This window comes from Pan paniscus, chromosome 6, assembly GCF_029289425.2.
Source record: "Pan paniscus chromosome 6, NHGRI_mPanPan1-v2.0_pri, whole genome shotgun sequence".
In the NCBI taxonomy this organism is placed as follows: Eukaryota; Metazoa; Chordata; class Mammalia; order Primates; family Hominidae; genus Pan; species Pan paniscus.
In genome coordinates this window covers 49,494,879-49,520,364 of record NC_073255.2, presented here as the reverse complement: position 1 = coordinate 49,520,364, position 25,486 = coordinate 49,494,879, and the positions used below count along the sequence as shown (strand labels likewise).

At 46.0% G+C, this 25,486-nt stretch overlaps 1 protein-coding gene and 1 long non-coding RNA gene across 5 annotated transcripts in view; one reads left to right on the top strand and one right to left on the bottom strand.

The window, feature by feature from the left end:
- The window catches only part of OGDH (oxoglutarate dehydrogenase), a 102,818-nt gene extending 101,613 nt beyond the window's left edge, over positions 1 to 1,205 (bottom strand). For 3 of the 4 annotated variants that reach the window (XM_034964034.2, XM_034964033.2, XM_034964035.2), the window contains exon 1: positions 958 to 1,125. The gene's annotated coding sequence lies outside the window, so the exon portion shown is untranslated. Of the gene's footprint in view, positions 1 to 957 lie in introns of all 4 variants that reach the window. The other variant, XM_034964036.2, reaches the window with a different exon arrangement.
- On the top strand, positions 1,137 to 25,411 carry LOC134730672 (uncharacterized). The gene is made up of 4 exons (XR_010112583.1): positions 1,137 to 1,251; positions 12,888 to 13,005; positions 14,164 to 14,247; positions 25,232 to 25,411. It is a non-coding gene; the product is annotated as an uncharacterized LOC134730672 (long non-coding RNA).
- The last annotated feature ends 75 nt before the right edge of the window (positions 25,412 to 25,486 follow it).

The window sequence follows — 25,486 nt, the reverse complement described above, 5'->3', positions numbered from 1 at the left end:
TCTACACGGCAAAGTACAGTTTGACTGTTGCAACTAGTGCTGCCTTACAAAAAAAGGCTTTATCCCATGCCACCCATCCTAAACCCAGCTGTTCAGAGCAGTGTACCTGGAAATCAGCCTCAAAGTACGGACTGCAAGACAAGGCACAAGGAAACCCTAACACGAAGTCCTATGTTCTGGGCAAAGGGATGGTGATGGCAGGTGGGACGCACCCAGGTCAGGGCGAGGGCGCGGCAAGTTTTCTATTAAATCTCAGTAGATTACAACTCATATCCAATGTCTGATACATTTTTGAGGGAAAATGGTGCTTGAAAGATGTTTCTACGAGAAATAAGCTTCATCTCGGTCAATCTGTTCGACCCAACTTCTGGCAGCAGGTGTGGGGGCGGCGCCAAGGTCTGCGCGGTAATCCCAACAGGCAGTCCCACCCAGGGCCACCCCAAGGCTAGATGCTCCGACGCAACTCGAGCAGGCCACACTGTCTTTCGGACAAAGCGACGCGGTCCTCACAGGCGGGAAGGAGAGTGCGTCCCGGTCGGGAAGGACGCCGTCGGAGAGCGGCCTAACCACGTGACGCCCGCGGCGACCTTGGGGGTCACCCTTGCGGACGCACCGCCCTCTCCCTCACATCCGCCGCCGCGCCCGCCCCCCGCTCGCCCACCGCCAATGGCGCGTCGCTCCGCGCCCCGCGCGACCTCGGAGCGCGCCCGTACCCGCCAATCTCCGCCCGCCGGGCAGGCCCCGCGGCTCCATTGGCTGCCACGGCCATCCATCAGGTCCCGTCCCTCCTACCACCCTCCGTGAGCCCCACTCCATCCAGCTCCACTCCCCTGTCACCGCGGCGCCCGCAGCACCAAGGGCGCGGCGGCCTCCCCCTTTACCGCGATCTCCAACCCCGGGCCGCCAAGCGCCGCGACACCCGGCACTGGGACGGGCGCGGCGACAGCGCACGGTTACCTGTCTCCGGCTCAGCTCCACCCGAATGAGGCGCCGACACCCCACTCCGGGGCTCCAAACTCTCGGCCCCGCCCCGGCGTATGGCGTCAACACGTAGCCCTCCCTGGAGAAGAATGCCCTCCCCTCTTACAGAGGACCGATTCGTGACGTCACAGAGCCGCGCCGGGCGTCACAGCGCCGACTGCGCAGTTGCAGAAGCCAGGGCCAGCTGGAGCCCAGCTGTTTGCTCCGCTAGAGAGATGAGGTTGTCTATGGACTTCCAGCGGCTTCTGCTATCATAAGTAATTTCTGAAAGTAAGATATCTCTAGCGCCTGGTAGGAACCTATCAACAGATAGTTGGGTTGATGTGAAACTTAGCGCACAAAAATAAACAATTTGAATAACAGAATCTCCGTTTTTGAGATTGTCCTGGGTCAGGCTTTGTGACAAGCGCTTCACCGGCGCTATTGTGTAACAATCTGTGAGACAGGTGTTCCTATCCCCGGTCTACAAATGACAGTTGGCAGTGCTGGGATCTTGCCCGGGATCTTGCCTGGGTTTTCTTGACTTTAGAGCTACCTATCAAAGATAAAACGCGGCTAATTAACCTGTCACAACCTGTTGATTGTAAGATGTTCCCTATTTTAAAGTATTAAAATTTGGGGAAAGGCCGGGCGCGGTGGCTCACGCCTGTAATCCCAGTACTTTGGGAGGCCGAAGCGGGCGGATCACTTGAGGTCAGGAGTTCGAGACCAGCTTGACCAACATGGGGAAACCCTGTCTCTACTAAAAATAAAAAAATTAGCTGGGCGTGGTGGCGATCCCAGCTACTCGGGAGGCTGAGGCAGGAGAGTCGCTAGAACCCGGGAGACGGAGGTTGCGGTGTGCCGAGAACGTGCCATTGCACTCCAGCCTGGGCAACAAGAGCGAAAATCCGTCTCAAAAAACAAACAAAAAAAGGGGGCGTATAAGTGCTTATTACAGAACAAAGTTAGGGTAATGTATGTGACAAGGATCTAGAGACTGGAAGAGGTGAAGAGACCAAGGAACAAACTTCTGTATTCTTTTTTCCTTTTTTTTTTTTTAAATAAATTACGGTAAAAATGTATGTACTAAACATTTGCAGCTGGGTGCAGTGGCTCACACTTGTAATCCCAGCACTTCGGGAGGTGGAGGCGGGAGGATCGCTTGAGCTCAGGAGTTCCAGATCAGCCTGGGGAACAGAGCAAGATCTCATTTCTACTAAAAAAATCAAGAAAATTAGCCAGGTGTAGTGGCACTCACCTGTAGTCTCAGCTAATTGGGAGGCTGAGGCAGGAGGATCTCTTGAGCCTGAGAGATTGAGGCTGCAGTGAGCTATGATTGTACCACTGCACTCCAGCCTGGGCCAGAGAGCAAGATACTGTCTTTTTTTTTTAATGCCATTTTAACCATTTTTAGGTGTATAACTCAGTGGCATTAATTACATTCACAATATTATGCAACCATCACCACTCAATTTCCAAAACTTTTTCATCACCTGAAACAGCAACTCTGTAACCATTAAGCAATAACTTCCTATTTCCCCTTCTCCTCCTGTCCTTCTCTCCTTTGGTAACCTCTATTATACGGTCTCTATACATTTGATTACTCAATTACTTTATGTGGGTGAAATCATACTGTATATGTCCTTTTGTGTCCACCTTATTTCATTGAGCATCAGGTTGTCAAGGTTTATCTGTGTTGTAGCATGGGTCAGAACTTCATTTCTTTTTTTTTTTTTGAGACAGGATCTCCCTCGGTTTCAGGCTGGAGGGCAGTGGTGCCATCTCAGCTCACTGCAATCTCTGCCACCCAGGTTCAAGTGATTCTGATGCCTCAGCCTCCCAAGTAGCTGGGACTACTGGCACGCTCCACCATGCCTGGCTAATATTTTTTTCTTTTTCTTTCTTTCTTTTTTTATTTTTGAAATGGTGTTTCGTTCTTGTTGCCCAGGCTGGAGTGCAGTGGTGTCATCTCGGCTCACTGCAACCTCTGCCTTGTAGATTCAAGCAATTCTCCTGCCTCAGCCTCTCAAGTAGCTGGGATTATAGGCACCCGCCACTACGCCCAGCTTATTTTTTGTATTTTTAGTAGCGATGGGGTTTCACCATGTTGGCCAGGCTGGTCTTGAACTCTTGACCTCAAGTGATCCACCCACCTCGACCTCCCAAAGTGCTGGGATTACAGGCATGAGCCCCCATGCCTGGCCAGAACTTCATTTCTTTTTATGGCTGAATAATATTCCATTGTATGTATATACCACATTTTGTTTATTCATTCATCTATTGATGGACACTTGGTTATTTCTGCTTTTTTGCTGTTTTGAATAATGTTGCAATGAACATTGGCTTATAAATGTTTGAGCCCATTGTGGTACCAAGCAGTGGGCTCACTGCTAGATGCACATAGAAGCCAATACTATGTCATCACCTTTTGAGAAAAGGCTTTATTGTAAGGTCGACCAGCAGGGAAACCAGAGGCAATACTCAAATTTGTCTCCCCAAGATGGAATCTGGGGGCAGGTTTTATAGGCAGAAAGCAACTATGAGGGAGATGGGAAAATACAACAAGGTGTGATCTGTTTGGGTCATGCAAAGGGGCAATGCTGGATCTTTGGCTTTTAAGTTCATATTGCAGCAAAACAGGGCGCCCCATGCTTCCTAATTTGGTGTCCATTCCTCCATTTGAGTGCTTAAGTCCTGCCTGTGGTTGACTTTTGTGTTCCCACTGACACCAGGGTCAGCTATCAGGCACACTTTGTTCATCTGGGCATACTTAGGTTACATGACTTGCAGCCTGGGGATCTATTGTAACTGAAAAACAACTCATCATTTTGTTACTGATAAAAGTTGAACCAGGCTGGGCACAATGGCTCACACCTGTAATCCCAGCACTGTGGGAGACTGAGGTGGGTGGATCACCCGAGGTCAGGAGTTCAAGACCAGTCTGGCCAGCAGGGCGAAACCCCCATCTCTACTAAAAATACAAACAAATTAGCCAGGCTGGTGGTGGGTGCCTGTAATCCCAGCTACTTGGGAGGCTGAGGCAGGAGAATCGTTTGAACTCGGGAGCCGGAGGTTGCAGTGAGCCAAAACCGCTCCTTTGCACTCCAACCTGGGCAAGAAGAACAAAACTGCATCTCAAAAAAAAAAAAACTGAACCAGATTCAACTGGTCCTGTGGTTACACCTGTTTATAATTCTTTTGCCTGTATACCTGGGAGTGTAATTTCAGAGTTATATGGGAATTCTGTCTAGCTTTTTCAGGAAGTGATAAATTCCCACAGTGACCGCACCTTTTTTGTTTGTTTGTTTTTGAGACAAGGTGTCAGGTTGGAGTGCAGTAGTGCGATCACAGCTCACTGCAGCCTCAACCTCCAGGGCTCAAGTGATCCTCTCAGCTCACGCTCCTGAGTAGCTGGGACAATGGGCATGCACAACCAGGCTAGGCTAATTTTTTCTATTTTTTGTAGAGACAGGATCTTGCTGTGTTGCCCAGGCTGGTCTCGAAGTCCTGGCCTCAAGCAATCCTGCTGCCTCAGCCTACCATAGTGTTGAGATTACAGGTCTGTCTCTATTTTTTTTTTTACTGTCTCTATTTTTAAAAAAATTACTTTCGGTCAGTCATGATGCCTCACTCCTGTAATCCCAGCACTTTCAGAGGCCAAAGTAGGAGGATTATCAGCCTGAGCAACATAGTGAGACTTTGTCTCTCCAGAAAAAAAAAAAAAAAAAAAAAAATAGGAGTGGTGATACATGCCTGTAGTCCTACCTATTTGGAACGCTGGGACAGTAGGATTGCTTGAGCCCAGGAGCTTGAGGTTGCAGTGAGCTGTGATCATGCCACAGAACTCTAGCCTGGGCACAGAGCAAGACCCTGTTCCCCCACCTCCCCACTCCCCCACCAAAAAAATTTGGTGAGGTGTAGTGGCTTATGCCTGTAATCCCACCACTTTGGGAGGCTGAGTCAGGAGGATTGCTTGAGGCTAGGAGTTCAAGATCAGCTAGGCAACATAGCAAGACCCCATATCTAAAAAAAATTTATTACAGCCAACTATAATAAATAGGTATGAGGTGGCATCTCATTGTGGTTTAGAAAGTATTATTATTTTTTAGAGGTAGAGTCTCACTCTGCCACCTAGTCTGGAGTGCATGAGCACAATCAGAGATCACTGCAGCCTTGAACTCCTGGGCTGGGACTGCAAGTGTGGGCCACCACGGCTCATTGTGGTTTTGATTTGCATTTCCCTAGTGGCTAATGATGTTGAGCATATTTTCATGTGGTGCTTGTCCATTTGTATATTTTCTTCAGAGAGCTGTCCATTTGAGTCATTTGCCCATTTTTAAATTGGGTTTTCTTGTTGTTATAGGAGTTCTTTATATATTCTGGATATTAAATCTAATCAGATATATGATTTGCAGGTATTTTCTCCCATTTTGTCGGTTTTCATTTCTTTTTTTTGTTTGTTTGCTTGTTTTGAGACAGGGTCTTACTCTGTTACCTAGGCTGGAGTGCAGTGGTGTGTGATCATGGCTCACCGCAGGCTTGATCTCCTAGGCTCAAGTGATCCTCTTGCCTCAGCCTCCTGAGTAGCTGGAACCATACCACAGGTGCACACCACCACGCCCAGCTAATATTGTTATTTTATTTATTTATGTTTTTTTGAGACAGAGTCTCGTTCTGTCACCAGGCTGGAGTGCAGTGGTGCGATCTTGGCTCACTGCAACCTCCGCCTCCTGGGTTAAAGCGATTCTCCTGCCTCAGGCTCCTGAGTAGCTGGGACTACAGGCATGTGCCACCACACCCAGCTAATTTTTGTATTTTTAGTAGAGACGGTGTTTCACCATGTTGGCCAGGATGGTCTCGATCTCTTCACCTCGTGATCAGCCCTCCTCGGCCTCCCAAAGTGTTGGGATTACAGGCGTGAGCCACCGCACCCGGCCAATATTGTTATTTTTTGTAGAGACAGGGTCTTGCTTTGTTGCCCTGGCTGGTCTTGCACTCCTGGCCTCAAGAGATCCTCCCACCTCAGCCTCTCAAATGTGCCGGGCCTCTCTTTATCTCTTGACAATGTCCTTTGATGAACAAAAGTTTTTAATTTTGTTGTTGTTGTTGTTCCTAAGGAGTTTATCTGGGCTGTCTTGGGGGTGGAGAGGACTCTGCACCTAGAGAAGGTATTGGGTCTCTTGTTAACAAAGTGTGGCTCATGCTGGCATGGCAGGACTGGTGGGGCAGAAAGAACTTGATAGTGAAGTGGTGGAATTGATCGCTGACTGGCAGCACTTTCTGATGCAGTCTCCTTCATCTTCCTCATCTGGATGGAATGCGCCTGGCACTCTGTCACCAGGTGGTGGTGTCCACCAGGTCAGGGCCCATGTTCCCAGTGCAGGTTTTGGGTGCCACTTGGAGGATAGTGCAGCCAGATGCCCAAACTCTTCACCTGAAGAGGGCAGGTTCTCCAACACCTGCCCAGTGGAGACAGTTTCCACTGAAGGCTTCTTCAGCTGAGATACAAAGTGCCAGAGGCTCAAAGATTCGCATGGGGTAGAGGGTTGGTGTGCAGCTTTTGGGGGTGGTCAGGCAACACCCCCACCACCTCGTGTTCTTGATGTGTGCCCCAGGCCTTCCTGGCTTCTCTTAGTGCTAGCCACCACTCACAAAAGGTTGAAAGTTTTTAATTTTGATGTTGCTTATGTCATATCTAAGAATCCATTGCCAAATCTAAGGTTATGAAGATTTACCCTTATGTTTCTTCTATGAGGTAATGATTTTAGCTCATATTTAGATTGTTTACCCATTTTGAGTTAATTTTTATAAGTGACTGTGCAGTAGGGATCTAACTTCATTTTTTTTTTTTTTTCTAAGACAGGGTCTCTCCCTGTCACCCAGGCTGGAGTACAGTGGCATGATCATAACTCACTGCAGCCTTGAACTGGGCTCAGGTGATCCTCCTACCTCAGCCTCCCAAGTAGCTAGTAATACAGATGCATGCCACCACACCTGGCTATTTTATTTTAGTCTATATTTTATTATTTTATTTTAAGTTTATTTTGAGACAAGAGTCTCATTATGTTGCCCAGGCTGGTCTCAAACTTCTGGGCTCAAGCAGTCCTCCTGCCTTAGCCTCCCAAAGCACTGGAATTACAGATGTGAACCACCGCATCCAGACCAACTTCATTCTTTTACACGTAGAACTCCAATTGTTCCAGCACCATTTGTTTAAAAGACTATTCTTTTTCCATTGAATGGACTTGCACCCTTTTTGAAAATCAGTTGACCATAGATGTTGGGTTTACTTCTGTATCATTCCACTTTTAGTATATGTGCTGCTGAAGCAAGCACTGGGTTTATTTCTGGACTCTCACTTCGATTCCATTGGTCTGTATGTCTGTCCTTATGCCAGTACCACACTGTTTGTTTTTAGGAAAACCTGTTCATTTTGAGTACCACACTGTTTTGATTACTGTACCTTTGTAGTAAGTTTTGAAATTGGGAAATGTCAGTTCTTCAGCTTGGTTCTTTTCCAAGATTGTTTCGTCTACTTAAGGCCCCTTACAATTTCATATGATTTTAATAATTTGCTTTTCCATTTCTGCAAAAAAGGCTGTTGGGTTTTTTGTTTGTTTTTAGAGACTAGGTTTCTCTCTGTCACCCAGGCTGGAGTACAGTAGCATGATCATAGGATCATAGCTCATTGCAGCCTTGAACTCCTGGGCTCAAGTGATCCTCCTGCCTCAGCCTCCCGAGTAGCTGGGACTACAGATATGTACCACCACACCCAGCTACTTTTAAATTTTTATATAGAGACAAGGTTTCAGTATGTTGCTTAGGCTGGTTTCAACCTCCTGTTAAGCAATACTGTTGCCTCAGCATTCTAGTGATGGGATTACAGGCGCGAGCTACCATGCCTGGCCAGCTGTTGAGACCTTTATAGGTAGGCATTGTATTGAATCTGTAGATCACTGGGTAGTACTGACATCTTAACAATACTAAATCTTCCAGTCCATGAATACAGGATGTCTTTCCATTTATTTAGATTGTCTTTAATTTCTTTCAGCAATGTTTCATAGTTATCAATGTATATGTCTTTCACCTCTTTGGTTAAATTGATTCCTAGATACTTTATATTTTCCAATGCATATGTAAGTGGAATTGTTGTCTTAATTTCCTTTTCTTTTTTTTTTTTTTTTTTTGAGACAGTGTCTTGTTCTGTGGCCCAGGCTGGAGTGCAATGGCCTGATGCAATCTCAGCTCACTGCAACCTCTGCATTCCGGGGTCAGGTGATCCTCCCACCTCAACCTCCTGAGTAGCTGGGATTATAGGTGCACACCACCACGACCAGCTATATTTTCTATTTTTAGTAGAGATGGGGTTTCTCCATGTTGCCCAGACTGTTCTTGAACTTCTGGGTTCAACCAATCCGTCTGCCTTGGCCTCCCAAAGTGCTGGGATTACAGGTGTGAGCCACCATGCCTGGCCTTAATTTCCTTTTCTGATTGTTCATTACTGATGTATAGATTTTTGGGTGTTGATATTGTGTCCTGTGACTTTGCTGATATTGTTAATTAGCTCTCGTAACCTTCTTGTGGATTCTTTGAGATTTTCTATATGTAGGATTTAGTCATCTGTCAATAGAAATAGTTTTCCTTCTTCCTTTCCTGTTAGGATGCCTTTGGTTTCTGTTTCTCATCTAATTGCCCTGGCCAGAGCAGCCAGTACAATTTGAATAGCAGTGGTGAAAGTGGGAGTCCTTGTCTTGTTCCTAATTGGTGGAACAATCAGGGGAAAGCTTTCAGTCTTTCACTGTTGAGTGTGATGTTTGCTCTGGGATTTTCATAGATGCTCTTTAACATGTTAAGGAAGTTTCCTCCTATTCCTAGTTTTCTGAATGTTTTCTTTGTGTCATGAAAGGGCATTGGATTTTGTCAAATGCTTTTTCTTTATCACTTGAGATAATCGTGTTTTTTCTCCCTTCTATTACTGTGATATATCACATTAATTGATTTTCTTTACAAAAATTTTTAAACATTTTATGTTTCTTTTTTTGAGATGGAGTCTCGCTCTGTCACCCAGGCTGGAATGCAGTGGCACAATCTCAGCTCACTGCCACCTCCACTTCCCAGGTTCAAGCAATTCTCCTGCCTCAGCTTCCTGAGTAGCTGGGATTACAGGCACCTGCCACCACAGCTGGTTAATTTTTTTTGTACTTGTAGTAGAGACAGGGTTTCACCGTGTTGGCCAGGCTGGTCTGGAACTCCTGACCTCAGGTGATCCACCTGTCTCGGCTTCCCAAAGTGCTGAGATTACAGGCGTGAGTCACCACGCCCAGCCTTAATTTATTTTAAGTTCCAGGATACATGTGCAGGACATGCAGGTTAGTTATATAGGTAAATGTGTGCCATGGTGGTTTGCTGCACCTATCAACCCATCACCTAGTTATTAAGCCCCACATGCATTGGCTATTTATCCTAATGCTGTGCCCTTCCCGGATTTTTTTTTTTTTTTTTGAGATGGAGTTTTGTTCTTGTCTCCCAGGCTGGAGTGCAATGGCATGGTCTTGGCTCACTGCAACCTCCGCGTCCCGGGTTCAAGCGATTCTTCTGCCTCAGCCTCCTGAGTTGCTGGGATTACAGGTGCCCACCACTATACCTGGCTAATTTTTGCATTTTTAGGAGAGGAGTTTCACCATGTTGGCCAGGCTGGTCTGGGACTCCTGACCTCAGGTGATCCACTCGCCTCAGCCTCCCAAAGTGCTGGGATTACAGGCATAAGCCACCGTGCCTGGCCTCTTTTTTTTTTTTTTTTTTTTTTTTTAATTTTAGGCTGGGCACGGTGGCTGATGCCTATAATTCTAACACTCTGGGTGACTGAGGTAGGTGGATCTCTTGAGCTCAGGAGTTTGAGATCAGCTTAGGCAACATGGTGAAACCCCATCTTTCCAAAAAAATACAAAAATTAGCCAGGCCTGGTAGCACGACCTGTAGTCCCAGCTGTTTGGGGTGCTGAAATGGGAGGATCACCAGAGCCTGGGGGTCGAGGCTGCAGTGAGCCGTGATCATGCCACTACACTCCATCCTGGAGGATGACACAGTGAGACACTGTCTCAAATTTTTTTTTTTTTTTTTTTTTTTTTTTTAGTAAACACAATATCTTGCTGTGTTGTCCAGGCTGGTTTTGAACTCCTGACTTGAAGTGATCCCCCCACTCCCTGCCTTGGCCTCCCAAAGTGCTGGAATCACAGGCATGCACCACCGCACCTGGCCAGCATGAATTGATTTTTTTTTTCTTTCTGAGACAGAGTCTTGCTCTGTTGCCCAGGCTGGAGTGCAATGGCATGATCTCGGCTCACTGCAACCTCTGCCTCCTAGGTTCAAGCGTTTTTCCTGCCTCAGCCTCCGTAGCTGGGATTACAGGCGCGTGCCACCACGTCCAGCTAATTTTTGTATTTCTATTAGAGACAGGGTTCCACCATGTTGGTCAGGTTGGCCTCAAACTCCTGACCTCAGGTGATCCCCCTGCCTCCCCTCCCCTCCCCCATTCCCTTCCCTCCCCTCCCCCTTCCCCTTCCCTCCCCTCCCCCTTCCCCTTTCCTCTCCCTCCTCTCCTTTTCCCTCCCCCTCCCCTCCCCTCTCCCCCCTCCTCCCTTCCCTCCCTCTCCTCTCCTTTTCCCTCCCCCTCCCCCTCCCCCTCTCCTCCCTTCCCTCCCTCTCCTCCCCTCCCTTCCCCTCCCCCCTCCTTTCCCCTCCTCTCTTCTCTCCCCTCCCGTCTGCTCCCCTTCCCCCTTCCCTTCCCCTTCCCTCCCTCCCCTCCCTTTCCCTCCCTCCCCTCTTTTCTTTCTCTCTCTCTCTTTCTCACCTCCCTCCCTCCCTTCTTTCTCTCTCTCTCTCTCTCTCTATTTTTGGACAGGGGTCTCACTGTGTCCTCCAGACTGGAGTGCAGTAGCATGATCATGGCTCACTGCAGCCTCCACCTCCCAGGCTCAGGTGATTCTCCCATCTCAGTCTCCTGAGTAGCTGAGACTATAGGCACACCCCACCACACCCGGCTAATTTTTAAAATATTTTTTGTAGAGATGGGGTCTTGCCATGTTGCCCAGGCTGGCCTCAAACTCCTGAGCTCAAGTGATCTGCCCGCCTTGGCCTCCCAAAATGTTGGGGTTATAGGCGTGAGCCACCATGCCTGGCCATGAATTGATTTTCTTACATTGAACCTGCAGGACAGTTCTCTGGGTGGCCTTGAACTGATCCAGTTCTCCCCCACTTTCTCACTTATAGTTTTCAAGAATAACTGTAGAATGGGCTGGTATTGCAACATCCTGAGATGGGGGGAATTGGCTGGAACAGCCTGGGCTCTATTCCAGTTTCTCCTTGAAACAGGGTGTCTTTCAGTGCTTTAGCCCAGTGTTTCATGTGGTCCCTGGGATAGAAAACCCTTGGCCGACTACTTTCTGTGGTCTCTCAACTGTGGTGCAAGTGGGGCAGGTACAGATGAGACTTCACTGCCTCAAGCAGCCTTCCTGAGCCTTGGGGTACTGGCTCAATCTGAATCCTAGGCTGCTGTTGTCCCTTGCTGCCTATCTATAAATAGTAAACCTGTTTCATGTGACTTATTGTGTATGTGAGGCAGTGTTCTGCCTCGCTGGATTCAGGAAAGTAGTAAAAGTGCAGCCCAAGAGGCAGTAGGCTGAAGTGGTAACCAGTGCACAGAGGACCTGCTTCACAGAGCCACTTGTGCATTCATGGCTAAAATCCACTGGGTCATGGTGTATAATCCTCTTGTTTTTTTTCTTGAGACAGGGCCTCGCTTTTGTCACCCAGGCTGGAGTGCAGTGGCACAATCTCGGCTGACTGCAACCTCTGCTTCCCAGCTCAAGCGATCCTCCAGTCTCAGCTTCCCAAGTAGCTGAGACCACAGGCACAAGCCAGCATGCCTGGCTCATTTTTGTATTTTCTGTAGAGATGTGGTTTCGCCATGTTGCCCAGGCCGGTTTTGAACTCCTGAGCTCAAAGAGATCTGCCTATTTTGGCATCCCAAAGTTCTAGGAATGCAGGCATGAGCCACCATGCCCCCGGCTATATATAATCCTCTTAATATGCTGTTGGATTTGGTTTGCTACTATTTTGTTAAGGACTTTTACATCTAGAATCATAACAGATATTGGTTTGTTTTCTTGTGATGTCTTTAAATGGCTTTAGTATTAGGTTAATGCTGGCTTCATAGAATGAGTTAGGAAATGTTCTCGCTCTTCAATTTGTTGGAGGAGTTTAAGAAGGATTGGTGTTGGCTGGGCAAGGTGATTCATGCCTGTAATCCCAGCACTTTGGGAGGCCAAGGAGGGTGGATCACCTGAGATCACGAGTTGGAGACCAGCCTGTAAATATGGTGAAACCCCATCGCTACCAAAAATACAAAAATAGCCAGGTGTGGTGGCGGGCACCTGTAATCCCAGCTATCGGGAGGCTGAGACAGGAGAATTGTTTGAACCCGGGAGGTGGAGGTCGCAGTGAGCTGAGATCGTGCCACTGCACTCCAGCCTGGGTGACAGAGCGAGACTTCGTCTCAAAAAAAAAAAAAAAAAAAAAGGATTGGGGATTGGTGTTAATTATTCTTTAGGTGTTTGATAGAATTTACCAGGGAAACTATTCCTGGACTTTATTTTGTCACTTTAGTAATTTGTGTGTTTCTAGGAATTTGTCCAGTTCATGTAAATTAATCAAACTTGTTGGTATGTAATTTTTTTTTTTTTTGAGATGGAGTCTTTCTCTGTTGCCCAGGCTGCAGCGCAGTGGCATGACCTTGGCTCACTGCAACCTCTGCTTGCCGGGTTCAAGAGATTCTCCTGGCTCAGCCTCCCAAGTAGCTGGGATTACGGGTGCCTGCCACCACACCCAGCTAATTTTTTAATTTTTATTTATTTATTTATTTTGAGATGGAGTCTCTGGCATCCAGGCTGGAGTGCAATGTCGCAGTCTTGGCTCACTGCCACCTCTACTTCCCAGGTTCAAGCTATCTTCCTGCCTCACCCTCCCAAGTAGCTGGGATTACAGGTACGTTCCACCACACTCAGCTAATTTTTGTATTTTTATTTATTTATTTATTTTTATTTTTACTTTGGAGACAGAGTCTCGCTCTGTCACCCAGGCTGGAGTACAGTGGCACGATCTCCTCTCACTGCAACATCTGCCTCCCAGGTTCAAGCAATTCTCCTGCCTCAGCCTCCCAAGTACCTGGGATTACAGGCGCCCGCCACCACGCCCGACTAGTTTTTGTATTTTTAGTAGAGATGTGATTTCACCATGTTGGCCAGGCTGGTCTCCGACACCTGACCTCTGGTGATCTGCCCACCTTGGCCTCCCAAAGTGCTGGGATTATAGGCGTGAGCCACCACACCCTGTGGTATGTAATTTTGTATAATATTCTCTTATCTTTTTTATTTCTATACGGTCGGTAATGCCTCCACTTTCATTTCTGATTTTAATTATTTGTGTCTTCTTTTTTCTGTGTTAGTGTAGGGAAAGGTTTGTTCATTTTGTTGATCTTTTCAAAGAACCAAGTTTTGCTATCATTGACTCTATTGTTTTTCTATCCTCTATTTTATTTATCCCTACTTTAATCTTTATTGTGTCCTTCCTTTTGCTAGTTTGGGGTTTAGTTGGCTCTTTTTCAAGTTCATCAAGGTATAAATTTGGTTATTGATTTGATATCTTTCTTCATTTCCACTATCACAAATTTTACACATGATCTTCTTTAAATGTAGACATTTACAACTATATTTCCCTTTGAACACTGCCTTTAACTACATCCCATAACTTTTGCTCAGTATGATTTTTCATTAAAGTATACATTCCATATTCATTCAACAAATATTTGTTTATTTGTTTGCTTTTAGAGACAGAGTTTCACTCTGTTGCCCAGGCTGGAGTGAAGTGGCACAATCTTGGCTCACTGCAACCTCCACCTCCTAGGTTCAAGCGATTCTTGCACCTCAGCCTCCCAAGTAGCTGGGATTACAGGCGCCCGCCACCATGCCCAGCTAATTTTTTGTATTTTTAGTAGAGATGGGGTTTCGCCATGTTGCCCAGGCTGGTCTCAAACTCCTGAGCTCAGGCAATCCACCGCTCCAGCCTCCCAAAGTGCCAGGATTACAGGCATGAGCCACCACAACCAGCCTCATTCAACAAATATTTATACTGGTTTGCTTCTAGGTGCTGGGGATACAGAGGTGAACACAACAGACAGGCGGGATCTATGTTATTACAGAGCTGACATTTTCAGGATGTACAAACAAGGTAGTAATTGATGGTTTGAAATCCATAGATAAAATGGTACCGTGATAGAGAGTGGCAATAGCACTTCTTTCCTTCTTTCTTTCTCTCTCTTTCTGCTCTCTCTCTCTTTCTTTCTTTCTTTTTTTGTTTTTTGACCAAGTTTCACTCAGAGTGGCAATAGCACTTCTTTCCTTCTTTCTTTCTTTCTTTCTTTCTTTTCTCTCTCTTTCTTTTTTTTTGTTTTTTGTTTTTTGACGGAGTTTCGCTCTTGTCGCCCAGGCTGGAGTGCAGTGGCATGATCTCTGCTCACTGCAACCTGCACCTCCTGGGTTCAAGCAATTCTCCTGCCTCAGTCTCCCGAGTAGCTTGGATTACAGGCTCCTGCCACCACACCTGGCTAATTTTTTGAATTTTTAGTAGAGATGAAGTTTCGCCATGTTGGGCAGGCTGGTCTTGAACTCCTCACCTCAGGTGATCTGCCCACCTGGGCCTCCCAAAGTGCTGGGATTACAGGTGTGAGACACCGCGCCCAGCCTCTTTCTTAATTTTTGAGACAGGGTCTCATTCTGTCACCCAGTCTGGAGTACAGTGGTGTGATCTCGGCTAACTGCAGCCTCTGCCTCCCAGGCTCAAACCATCCTCCCATTTCAGCCTCCTGAGTAGCTGGGACCACAGGCATGTGCTACCATACACAGGTAAGTTTTGTATTTTTGGTAGAGGCAGGGTTTCACCATGTTGCCCAGGCTGGTCTCAAACTCTTGAGCTCAGGTGATCCACCTTCCTCGGCCTCCCAAAGTGCTGGGATCACAGGCATGAGGCACTGCGCCTGGTCTCTAGCACTTAATTTTTAATTTTTATTTTATTAAATAAGCAACACATTATTTTCTGTTTTTTACTCTCAAACTCCTTTTGACTTTGATTTTTAATTTTTTATTTATTTATTTTTTTAGAGACAGGGTCTCACTTTGTCATCCAGGTTGGAGTGCAGTGGCATGATCATAGCTCATTACAGCCTCAAACTCCTGGCTTCAAGCATTCTCCTGCCTCAGCCTCCCAAAGTGCTGGGGTTATAGGCATAGGTCACTATACCTCGCCTCAAATTCCTTTTTACCAAGTGACATATTCATATGGCTCAGAAATAAAAAGTATATTTAAAAGTTTTGTTTGTAAAGTCTCCTACCCCATGACCATCTACCTCATTCTTTGTTGGCTTGCCAGACCCCTTCCCTGCTGGGGTTAACTCTTGTTGGATCATGGGGCAGTCATTTATCCTGGGGTGAGAGCAGAGGTGGAGGGAATTCAGGGGTTTGGTAGTGGCCATTTACCGACCAGGACAAGAATATTTCTATATTTTAACCAGTATAACCCTACTGGTGTATATGAGCTAAATCTTAGGTTACCTAATAACCACTTACATTAGTTTCTTAAATATTCTTCCAGTGTTTTTTCATGAAGGTACAAATACCAAAGAGAGTTTACTATGTATTCTCTTCCGCATCTGCTTTTCAAATTGATGGCCAGGTGCAGTGGCTCACACTTGTAATCCCAGCACTTTGGGAGGCCAAGGTGGGTGATCACCTGAGGTTGGGAGTTCGAGACCAGCCTGGCCAACATGGTGAAACCCCATGTCTACTAAAAATACAAAAATTAGCCAGGTGTGATGGTGCACATCTGTAATCCCAGCTACTTGGGAGGTTGAGGCATGAGAATCAGTTGAACCCAGGAGGCAGAAGTTGCAGTGAGCTGAGATGGCGCCACTGCACTCGGGCCTGGGCTGCAGAGTGAGACTCTGTCTCAAAAAAAAAAAAAAAAAAAAAAAAAAAAAGGCCGGGCGCGGTGGCTCACACCTGTAATCCCAGCACTTTGGGAGGCTGAGGCGGGCGGATCACAAGGTCAGGAGTCGAGACCATCCTGGCTAACACGGTGAAACCCCATCTCTACTAAAAATACAAAAAACTAGCCGGTCGTGGTGGCAGGTGCCTGTAGTCCCAGCTACTCGGGAGTTTGAGGCAGAAGAATGGTGCAAACCTGGGAGGCGGAGCTTGCAGTGAGCCGAGATTGCGCCACTGCACTCCAGCCTGGGTGACAGAGCAAGACTCCGTCTCAAAAAAAAAAAAAAAGAAAGAAAGAAAAACAAATTGAACAGTATATCCTGGAAATCTTTCTATTCGTATAAAGCTTTTCAGTTCATAGAGAGCTTCCTAACTTTTTCCAGTTGCATAACTGCATTGTGTGGTTTCAGTAGGGATAGCTCATCAGCGTTCCATTTGGTATTGGCTGGGGCAGCTCCACTGGGACTGCAGGATCCAAGATGGCTTCATTCCAATGACTGGTCCAATTGGGTGGGCTGGACCTCCTGTCAGCTGGGTTCCAAGGGAATGAAAATGGAAGCTGCAAGGTCTCTTATGGCCTAAGCCCCAGAAGTCATATAGCTTCTCTTCCACTGCATTGAATTGGTCAGAACAAACCACAGGGCCAGTTCAAATTCTAGTTGAGGGAAAATAGACTCCACCCCTCAATGGGAGGAACAGTATGTGTTTATAGGGATTGGAGGAATTGTCAGCAGTGGTCTTTGCAGACAGTAACACACGGAAGCCCGATCAAGGTTCACGTCTTTTTTGGTATTATGCATCTTTTTATTTATTTTTTTGAGATAGGGTCTCACTCTGTCACCCTGGCTGGGTGCAATGGCGCGATTTTGGTTCACTGCAACCTCCACCTCTTGGACTCAAGCAATCCTCCCACCTCAGCTTCTTGAGTAGCTGGGACTATAGTCACACAACACCACTCCTGGCTTAACTTTTGTATTTTTTGTAGAGGTGGGATTTAGCCATGTTGCCCAGGTTGGTCTTGAACTTCTGGGCTCAAGCGATCCACCCACCTGGGCCTCCCAAAGTGCTGGAATTATAGGTGTGAGCCACTGCGCCCAGCCTTGGTCTCTTTTAAACTAGTACATTTCCCCCACTTTCTTTATCTTCTCTCTCTTCTTGACTTTAGTTTTTGAAGGGCTGAGGCAAACTTTCCCATACTCTGGATGTGCCTTATTGTTTCCTCTAACTTTGCCCTCTGTCTCCCAAATTTCCTGTAAACTGCAAGATGGGATAAAAGACCTGCTTAGATCAGGTTAAATGCTATTAAGGACAGGTGCTCGCGCCTGTAATCCCAGCACTTTGGGAGGCCAAGGTGGGTGGATCACTTGAGCCCAGGAGTTTGAGACCAGTCTGGGCAACATAGTGAAATCGCATCTTTACAAAAAAAATACAAAAATTAGCTGGGCATGGTGGCACGTGCCTGTAGCCCTAGCTACTGGGGAGGCTAAGGTGGGAGGATTGCTTGAGAGGCCGAGTCTGCAGTGAGTGAAGATCACACTACTGCATTGCAGCCTGGGCAACTGAGTGAGACTCCGCCTCAAAAAAAACCCAAACCGGGCTGGTGCGGTGGCTCACACCTGTAATCCCAGCAGTTTGGGAGGGCAAGGCGGACAGATCACTTGAGGTCAGGAGTTTGAGACCAACCTGGCCAACATGTTGAAACACCATCTCTACTAAAAATACAAAATTTAATGGGGCATGGTGGTGCGCGCCTACTCTGGAGGCTGAAGCAGGAGAATTGCTTGAACCTTGGAGGCAGAGGTTTCACTGAACCGAGATCGTGCCACTGCACTTCAGCCTGGGCAACAGAGCGAGACTCTGTCTCAAAAAACAAAACAAAACAAAACAACAAAAACCAACCAAACAAAAAGATTTAATGCTATTTGCAAAAATTCTCTATACCCACTAATAATCCTTACATTAGGATGATTGTCTCTTGCCTGGACAGGATAATTCTGAAACCTACTTCAGATTGTCATTCCTCACTCAAAACCCCCTAAAGAGTTCTTGCTCAGGGTAAGAGCCAAAGTCCTTCAGATGTTCTAAAAGGCCAGCCCATCTGTGACTCTTTTCCTCTGACGTTCTCGCATGCTGTCCTCCTGCCCCGCTGGCTTCCTTGCCCTCCTAATTCACCAGACATGCATTAGCCTCCAGCCTTCACTCTCTTCCCAGGCATACACACGACTGCCCCTCCTGAGGGGCCTTTCATCTGGCACCTTCTTGGGGAGCCTTACTGCCACTCTGTCTAAAATTGTACCCACCCACACCTCCAACTAAACACTCCTTACATTTTAGTTTCCTGTGGCTGCCATAACAAATTACCAGAAACATGATAGATTAAAACAACAAGGCCACCTGCGGTGGCTCATGCCTGTAATCCCAGCACTTTGGGAGGCTGAGGTGGGCGGATCACGAGGTTAGGAGTTCGAGACCAGCCTGGCTGATATGGTGAAATGCCGTCTCTACTAAAAATACAAAAATCAGCTGGGCGTTATGGCAGGTGCCTGTAATCCTAGCTACTTGGGAGGCTGAGGCAGGAGAATTGTTTGAACCCAGGAGGCGGAGGTTACAGTGAGCCGAGATCACGCCATTGTACTCCAGCCTGGGCGACAAGAGTGAAACTCCCATCTCAAAAAAGAAAAAAAAAAAAAAGACATGTATTCTCTCTCTCAGTCACGGACGGCAGAAGTCCGAAGTGAGGAGTGGGCAGGGCTGCACTTCCTAGGCTCTCGGGGAGATTTTTTTTCCTGTCCCTTCCAGTTTCTGGTGGCTCCAGGCATGCCTTGGCTTATGGCAGCATTATTATTCCAGTGTCTGCCTCTGTGATCATAGTGCCTCCTTTTCTTTTTTTTTTTACTTTTTTTTTTTTTTTGTATTTAGAGAAAAAAACACTTAACATAAAATTTACCATCTTAACCTTTTTTTTTGAGACTCTGTTGCCCAGGCTGGAATGCAGTGTTATGATCACAGCTCACTGCAGCCTCAACCTCCTGGGCTCATGACATCCTCCCATCTGACTCTCCCAAGTAACTGGGGACCACTGGCACGTGCCACCACACTTGGCTAATTTTTACATTTTTTGTAGAGACAGGGTTTCTCTATGTTGCCTAGGCTGGTCTCAAACTCCTCAGCTCAAGCAATCCTCCTGCCTTGGCCTCCCAAAGTGCTGGGATTATAGGCGTGAGCCACCACGCCTGGCCATGTTAACCATTTTTAGGTGTGCAGTTCAGTATGTTAAATATATTCACATTGTTATGAAACAGATCTCCAGAACTTTTTCATTTTGCTAATCTGAAACTCTGTACCCATTAGACAACAGCTCCCCCCGCAGGTAACCATTCTACTTTTTGCTTCTATGATTTTGACTACTTTAGACACTTTATCTAAATGGAATCATATGGCAATTGTCTTTCTGTGATTGACTTATACTACTTAGCATAATGTTAAGTTTCATCCATGTTGTAGCATGAATCAGAATTTCATCCCTTTTTATGGCTTGATAATACTGCATTGTATGTATATACCACATTTTGCGGTAGGTACAATGTATATTTACATTGCTTCCACCTCTTGGCTATTGTGAATAATGCTGCTATGAAAATGGGCGTGTAGGTATCTTTTCCAGATCCTGACTTTACTTCCTTTGGATAAATACTTACAGGTGGGACTGCTGGAGTATATGATTGTTCTACTTTTAATTATTTAACACTCTTTTACAATTTATTTTCTGTTTTTGTTGTTCTAATAGTAGCTATTATTAGGTGAGGTATTTCTTATCTCTTATAAGGACACCTGTCATTGGATTTAGGGTCCACCTGGTTAATCCAGGATTATCAAGTCTCAAAGTCCTGAATTACATCTGCAAAGACTCTTTTTCCACATAAGGTCACATTCACAGGTTCCAGTGATTCAAACATGGACATGTCTTCTGGTCCCCCATTAAGTCCACTATACTCTTTTTTTTTTTTTTTTTTTTTTTTTTTGAGATGGAGTCTCGCTGTGTCACCCAGGCTGGAGCGCAGTGGCGCGATCTTGGCTTCCTGCAAGCCCACCTCCCAGGTTCACGCCATTCTCCTGCCTCAGCCTCCCGAGTAGCTGGGACTACAGACACCCACCACCACGCCCAGCTAATTTTTTTGTATTTTTTTAGTAGAGACGGGGTTTCACCATGTTATCTAGGATGGTCTCGATCTCCTGACCTCGTGATCCCCCTGCCTCAGCCTCCCAAAGTGTCGGGATTACAGGCGTTAGCCACTGCGCCTGGCCTAAGCCCACTATACTTTCTTCTTCCCTGCCTTATTTTTATTCTTGATACTTATCTCCATCTGACATGCTCTATATTTCTTTCTTTATCTTGTTTGGCAGACAACAATCAAGATAAAGCCATGGAGACAAGGATTTTTGTTGCTGTTGTTCTTGTTTTTTGAGACAGAGCCTCACTCTCACCCAGGCCTAGAGTGCAGTGGCACAATCTCGGTTCACTGCAACCTCTGCCTCCCAGGCTCAAGTGATCCTCCCACCTCAGCCTCCAGAGAAGCTGGGACTACAGGTGCTTGCCACCATGCCTGGCTAATTTTTTGTATTTTTGGTAGAGACGGGGTTTTGCCATGTTGTCCAGGCTAGTCTTGAACTTCTGAGTTCAGATGATCCACCCAAAGTGCTGGGATTACATGCGTGAGCCACTGCGCCTGGCCTAGACAAGGATTTTTGTTTTGGTCACCTGTGTTTTCCCATTAGAACAGTGGCTGGCACAAATGGCTGCACAGCACATACTGGTTGAACAAATGAAGGACGGGGTGGCTGGTCTAGACAAAGAGCCTAGACAAACATCGGCAGAAATTGCTTCATGGCTTCTGAGCAGAAAAATCTCTCATCTGGGGAATTAGACTCCCTAAGTTAAATTTTCTTTCTTTTTTGGAGATGGGGTCTCACTCTGTTGCCCAGGCTGGAGTGCAGCAGCACCATCACAGCTCACTGCAGCCTCAACCTCCTGGGGGTCAAGCAATCCTCCCACCTCAGCCTCCCGAGTAGTTGGGACTACAGGCCCATGCCACCATGCCCAGCTAATTTTTTTTTTGGTAGAGACAGGGTGTCACCATGTAGCCCAGACTGGTCTTGAACTTCTGGACTCAAGCGATCTTCCTGCCTCGGCCTCCCAAATGCTGGGATTACAGGCATGAGCCACAGTGCCTCACTTCCTAAGTTAAATTTTCTGCAGTGGAGAATACAATCTTTTTAATATTATCTCTCAGTTAAGACAAATTTCAGGATCCTTCTTAAAAAAAAAAAGAAAGAAAATAAGTTTGCCAATACAAATACCATTTCTCACTAAAGTGAATTAGGGTTCCTTGGAGAAATGGTTGGTTTTGTTTCTGCGCAGTAAATGTATAAAACGGAAAGCAAGGAAGTCCAGGGTGTCCAATCTTTTGGCTTTCCTGGGCCACACTGGAAGAAGAAGAATTGTCTTGGGCCACACATAAAATACACTAACAATAGCTGATGAGCTAAAAAAAAAAAAAATCTCATAATGTTTTTAGAAAGTTTACGAATTTGTGTTGGGCTGCATGGGCCACAGGTTGGACAAGCTTGACCTAAAGACTACTAGGATTGTGGATTACTAGGATTGTGCCAGAAGGACACAGCAGCAACTAAATATTTGATGAGACAATCTGAACATTTAAAAAAGGACAATGACTGTAATGGATTAAAGCACATCAAATATCTAAACATCCATCAATTCATGATAGCACTGCCCCTTCTCCCCAAAGAACCCAAAGTGGTCACAGTTAGAGGTTGCTGGGGCATCCATCCATCCATCTTTATTATTATTACTATTATTTGAGACAAGGTCTCACTCAGTCACCCATGCTAGAGTGCTGTGGTCCCATCACGGCTCACTGTATCCTCAACCTCCTGGGCTCCAACCATTTCCCTGCCTCAGCCTCCTAAGTAGCGGGAATTACAGGCATGCATCACCATGCCTGTCTAATTTTTACATATTTTGTAAAGATCTTGCCATTTCCTGGGCTCAAGCAGTCCTCCTGTCTTGGCCCCCCAAAGTGCTGGGATTATAGGCAGAGCCACTGTGCGTGGGAAGCATCAAGCATACATCCTGGCTATCCCGAATGGATTGTATTTCAAAGTAACCAGAGAGATGAGGGAATGCTCACCTTTGTAGAAGAATCTCATCGTATAAATGCAGGAGAAATGAGAGCATTTGAAATTACCACTTTGCACACCTAAGGAACATCATAAAACTACACTAGGGTTTCTCAACCTGGGTACTACTGACATTTTGAGCTGGATAATTCTTCGCTGTGGGGGGGAGGTGTGCTCTGTGAATTATACAATGTTTAGCAGTATTCCTTGCATTCATTTTCTAGATAACAGCAGTACCACCCGCCACCCCCCACCCAGTTGCAACAATCCAAAATATCTCCAGACATTGCCAAATTTCCCCTTGGTAGGACAGGGCAGAATCAACCCTCGTTGAGAACCAATGGTCTAATGATCATCAACGTTTGCTAGACTATTAGAAGAAAGGCTGATGGTAAACTTCATGGATAATCAGGATGACAACCCCCAAACTGAGAGATGAATTACAATATTACTAAGAGACAAACCCGCCTTGTGCCTCAGTAGAAGTACATAGTGCCAGCCATGAAGTGTTATTGCAAACAAAGCAAAACAAAAAAACCCGAACCTCAACATTACACCTAAACCTAATGAAGCCTCTAGCCAGGGGCAAATCCAAGCTTTGTGGGGCCTTAAACTATACAAATTTCACAGTCCTCTTTAAGAAAAAGACACAAAATTATAAATGTGAAATTAGGTACAGGGGTCTATGCAAGGGAGGGCCTGAAGATTAAGCTTCATTAGTTTCACTGTAAACCTCCCCTGACTCTAGAATTAACTGTGATTACAGGACATACCAGGGACAAAAAACGTTAAATGACACCTGAAGATACAATCAGCAAAACCCAGAAAGTGGAAAATTCTGTTGGTCAAATGACCCAGTTTCTTCAATAAGTAAATGCCATGAAAAACAACAAAAAGAGGGGAAATTTATATATATAATATATAATATATAATATATAATATATAATATATAAAATATATACTATATAATATATATAATATATACTATATAATATATATAATATATACTATATAATATATATAATATATAATATATACTATATACAATATATAATATATAATATAATATATAATATAATATATAATATAGTATATATAATATAATATATATAATATTATATATAATATATATGTTGTTATATGGTTTGTTTTTTTTTTTTGGACACGGAGTCTCTCTCTCACCCAGGCTGGAGTGCAGTGGCATGATCTCGGCTCACTGCAACCTCTGCCTCCTGGGTTCAAGCGATTCTTCTGCCTCAGTCTCCCAAGTAGCTGGGACTACAGGTGAGCACCATCACACCCGGCTAATTTTTGTATTTTTGGTAGAGGTAGGGTTTCACCATATTGGCCAGGCTGGTCTCGAACTCCTGACCTCGTGATCTGCCCACCTTGGCCTCCCAAAGTGCTGGGATTACAGGTGTGAGCCACTGCACCCGGCCCTGTTTTTGTTTGTTTTGAGATAGACTCTCACTCTGTTGCCTAGGCTGGAGTGCAGTGGCATCATCTCAGCCCACTGCAACCTCCACCTCCCTGATTCTAGCAATTCTCCTGCCTCAGCCTCCCAAGTAGCTGAGATTACAGGTGTGCACCACCACACCTGGCTAATTTTTGTATTTTTAGTAGAAACAGGGTTTCACCATGTTGGCCAGGCTGGTCTCAAACTCCTGACCTCAAGTGATCCTTCCACCTCAGCCTCCCAAAGTGCTGGGATTACAGGCATGAGCCACTGTGCCCAGCCAGAATTGTTACATATTAAGAGACATATATTTGTATGAAATGCAGTAAGTAAACCTTGTTTGGACCCTAAATATCTAATGTACAAAATTTTTTAAGGCAATGGGGAAAATTAAACACATACTAGGCATTAAGTGATGTTAAATAATTTTTAAAATTTTGGTGGGTGTGATAATAGTATAAAGTCCTTATCTGTTCGAGACACACACTGACGTATTTATAGGTGAAATGACATGATGTCCAGGATTTGCTTTAATATACAGCACTTCAAAAAAATGCAGAAAGGGATACATGAAATGAGAAAGGCAGCAAACTGTTGTTGAAGTTGGATGATGAGTACAGTCCTCCGTTATTATCCAAGGGGGATAATTCCTGGACCCCTACGGATACCAAAATCCAGGTATGCTCAAGTTCTTTATGAAAGTTCATTGTAATTATTCTACTTATATAAAATTTCGAAATTCTGTTGATAAAATGTATTTTTAGTAGAGACGGGGGTTTCACCTTGTTGGCCCAACTGGTCTCGAATTTCTAACCTCAGATGATCCACCAGCCTTGGCCGCCCAAAGTGCTGGCATTACAGGCGTGAGCCACCGCGCCCGCCTGGCCTTGATAAAAACAGTTTTAACCTTCCGTTGCTTCGATTCCATGCCCACTAAGTAACATTCCAGTTTGTTTTTCACTTTCAAAAGGATGTGCTGTAACTAGGGGATGTAAACAAGCTTCATGACCCTACTTATTCCAAGTTTTCGTTCCACTCTCCCACCTTTTTTTTAAGACAAGGTATCACCCTCGGTCGCCCAGGCTGGAGCGCGATCACTGCTTAATGCATCCTCGACCTCCTGGGTTCAAGCGATTCTCCTGCCTCAGCCTCCCAAGTAGCTGGGACTACATGCGCACACCACCACACCGGTTAATTTTTTGTAGAGACGGGGGTTTCACCATGTTGCCCAGGCTGGTCTCGAACTCCTCGGCTCAAGGGATCCGCCCGCCTCAGCCTCCCAGAGTGCTGGGATTACAGGTGCCAGCCACCGCGCCCGGCCTCAGCTTCTTAAAAGAATGATCCGAAACTATGGCAGCACTGGGCTTTTGGTCCCCACCCAAGAAATGCCTGCTCGCAGAGGCTCGCCGCGGCAGGCTCTCCCGACGTGACAGAGTGTGGGTCTGGATTCAGCCTCGGTTCTTACGAGTCAGATAGGTGGACACGCAAAGCAAAACATCACAGGGCTTTTTGTATTTAGCACAGAAAACACTTGTGAGCCCGAGCTGAGAACCCAAAAGGCACGCTTCAGGCCATCGTAGCCACCAAGCCTGGTCAGATTCCGTCCACTGTCTCCTTGGTGCTCCGAGACCCAAATCGCTAACTGGGGCCGAGGGCGGGCGTGACTGCGCAGGCGCGCCTCCCCTGCGAGATGCCGGAGGTAAGCTGTGGTGTAAGGGGCGAGAAATTAAGGGAGAACGTCATTGCGCATGCGCCGTCTACCCTCGTTGCGGGG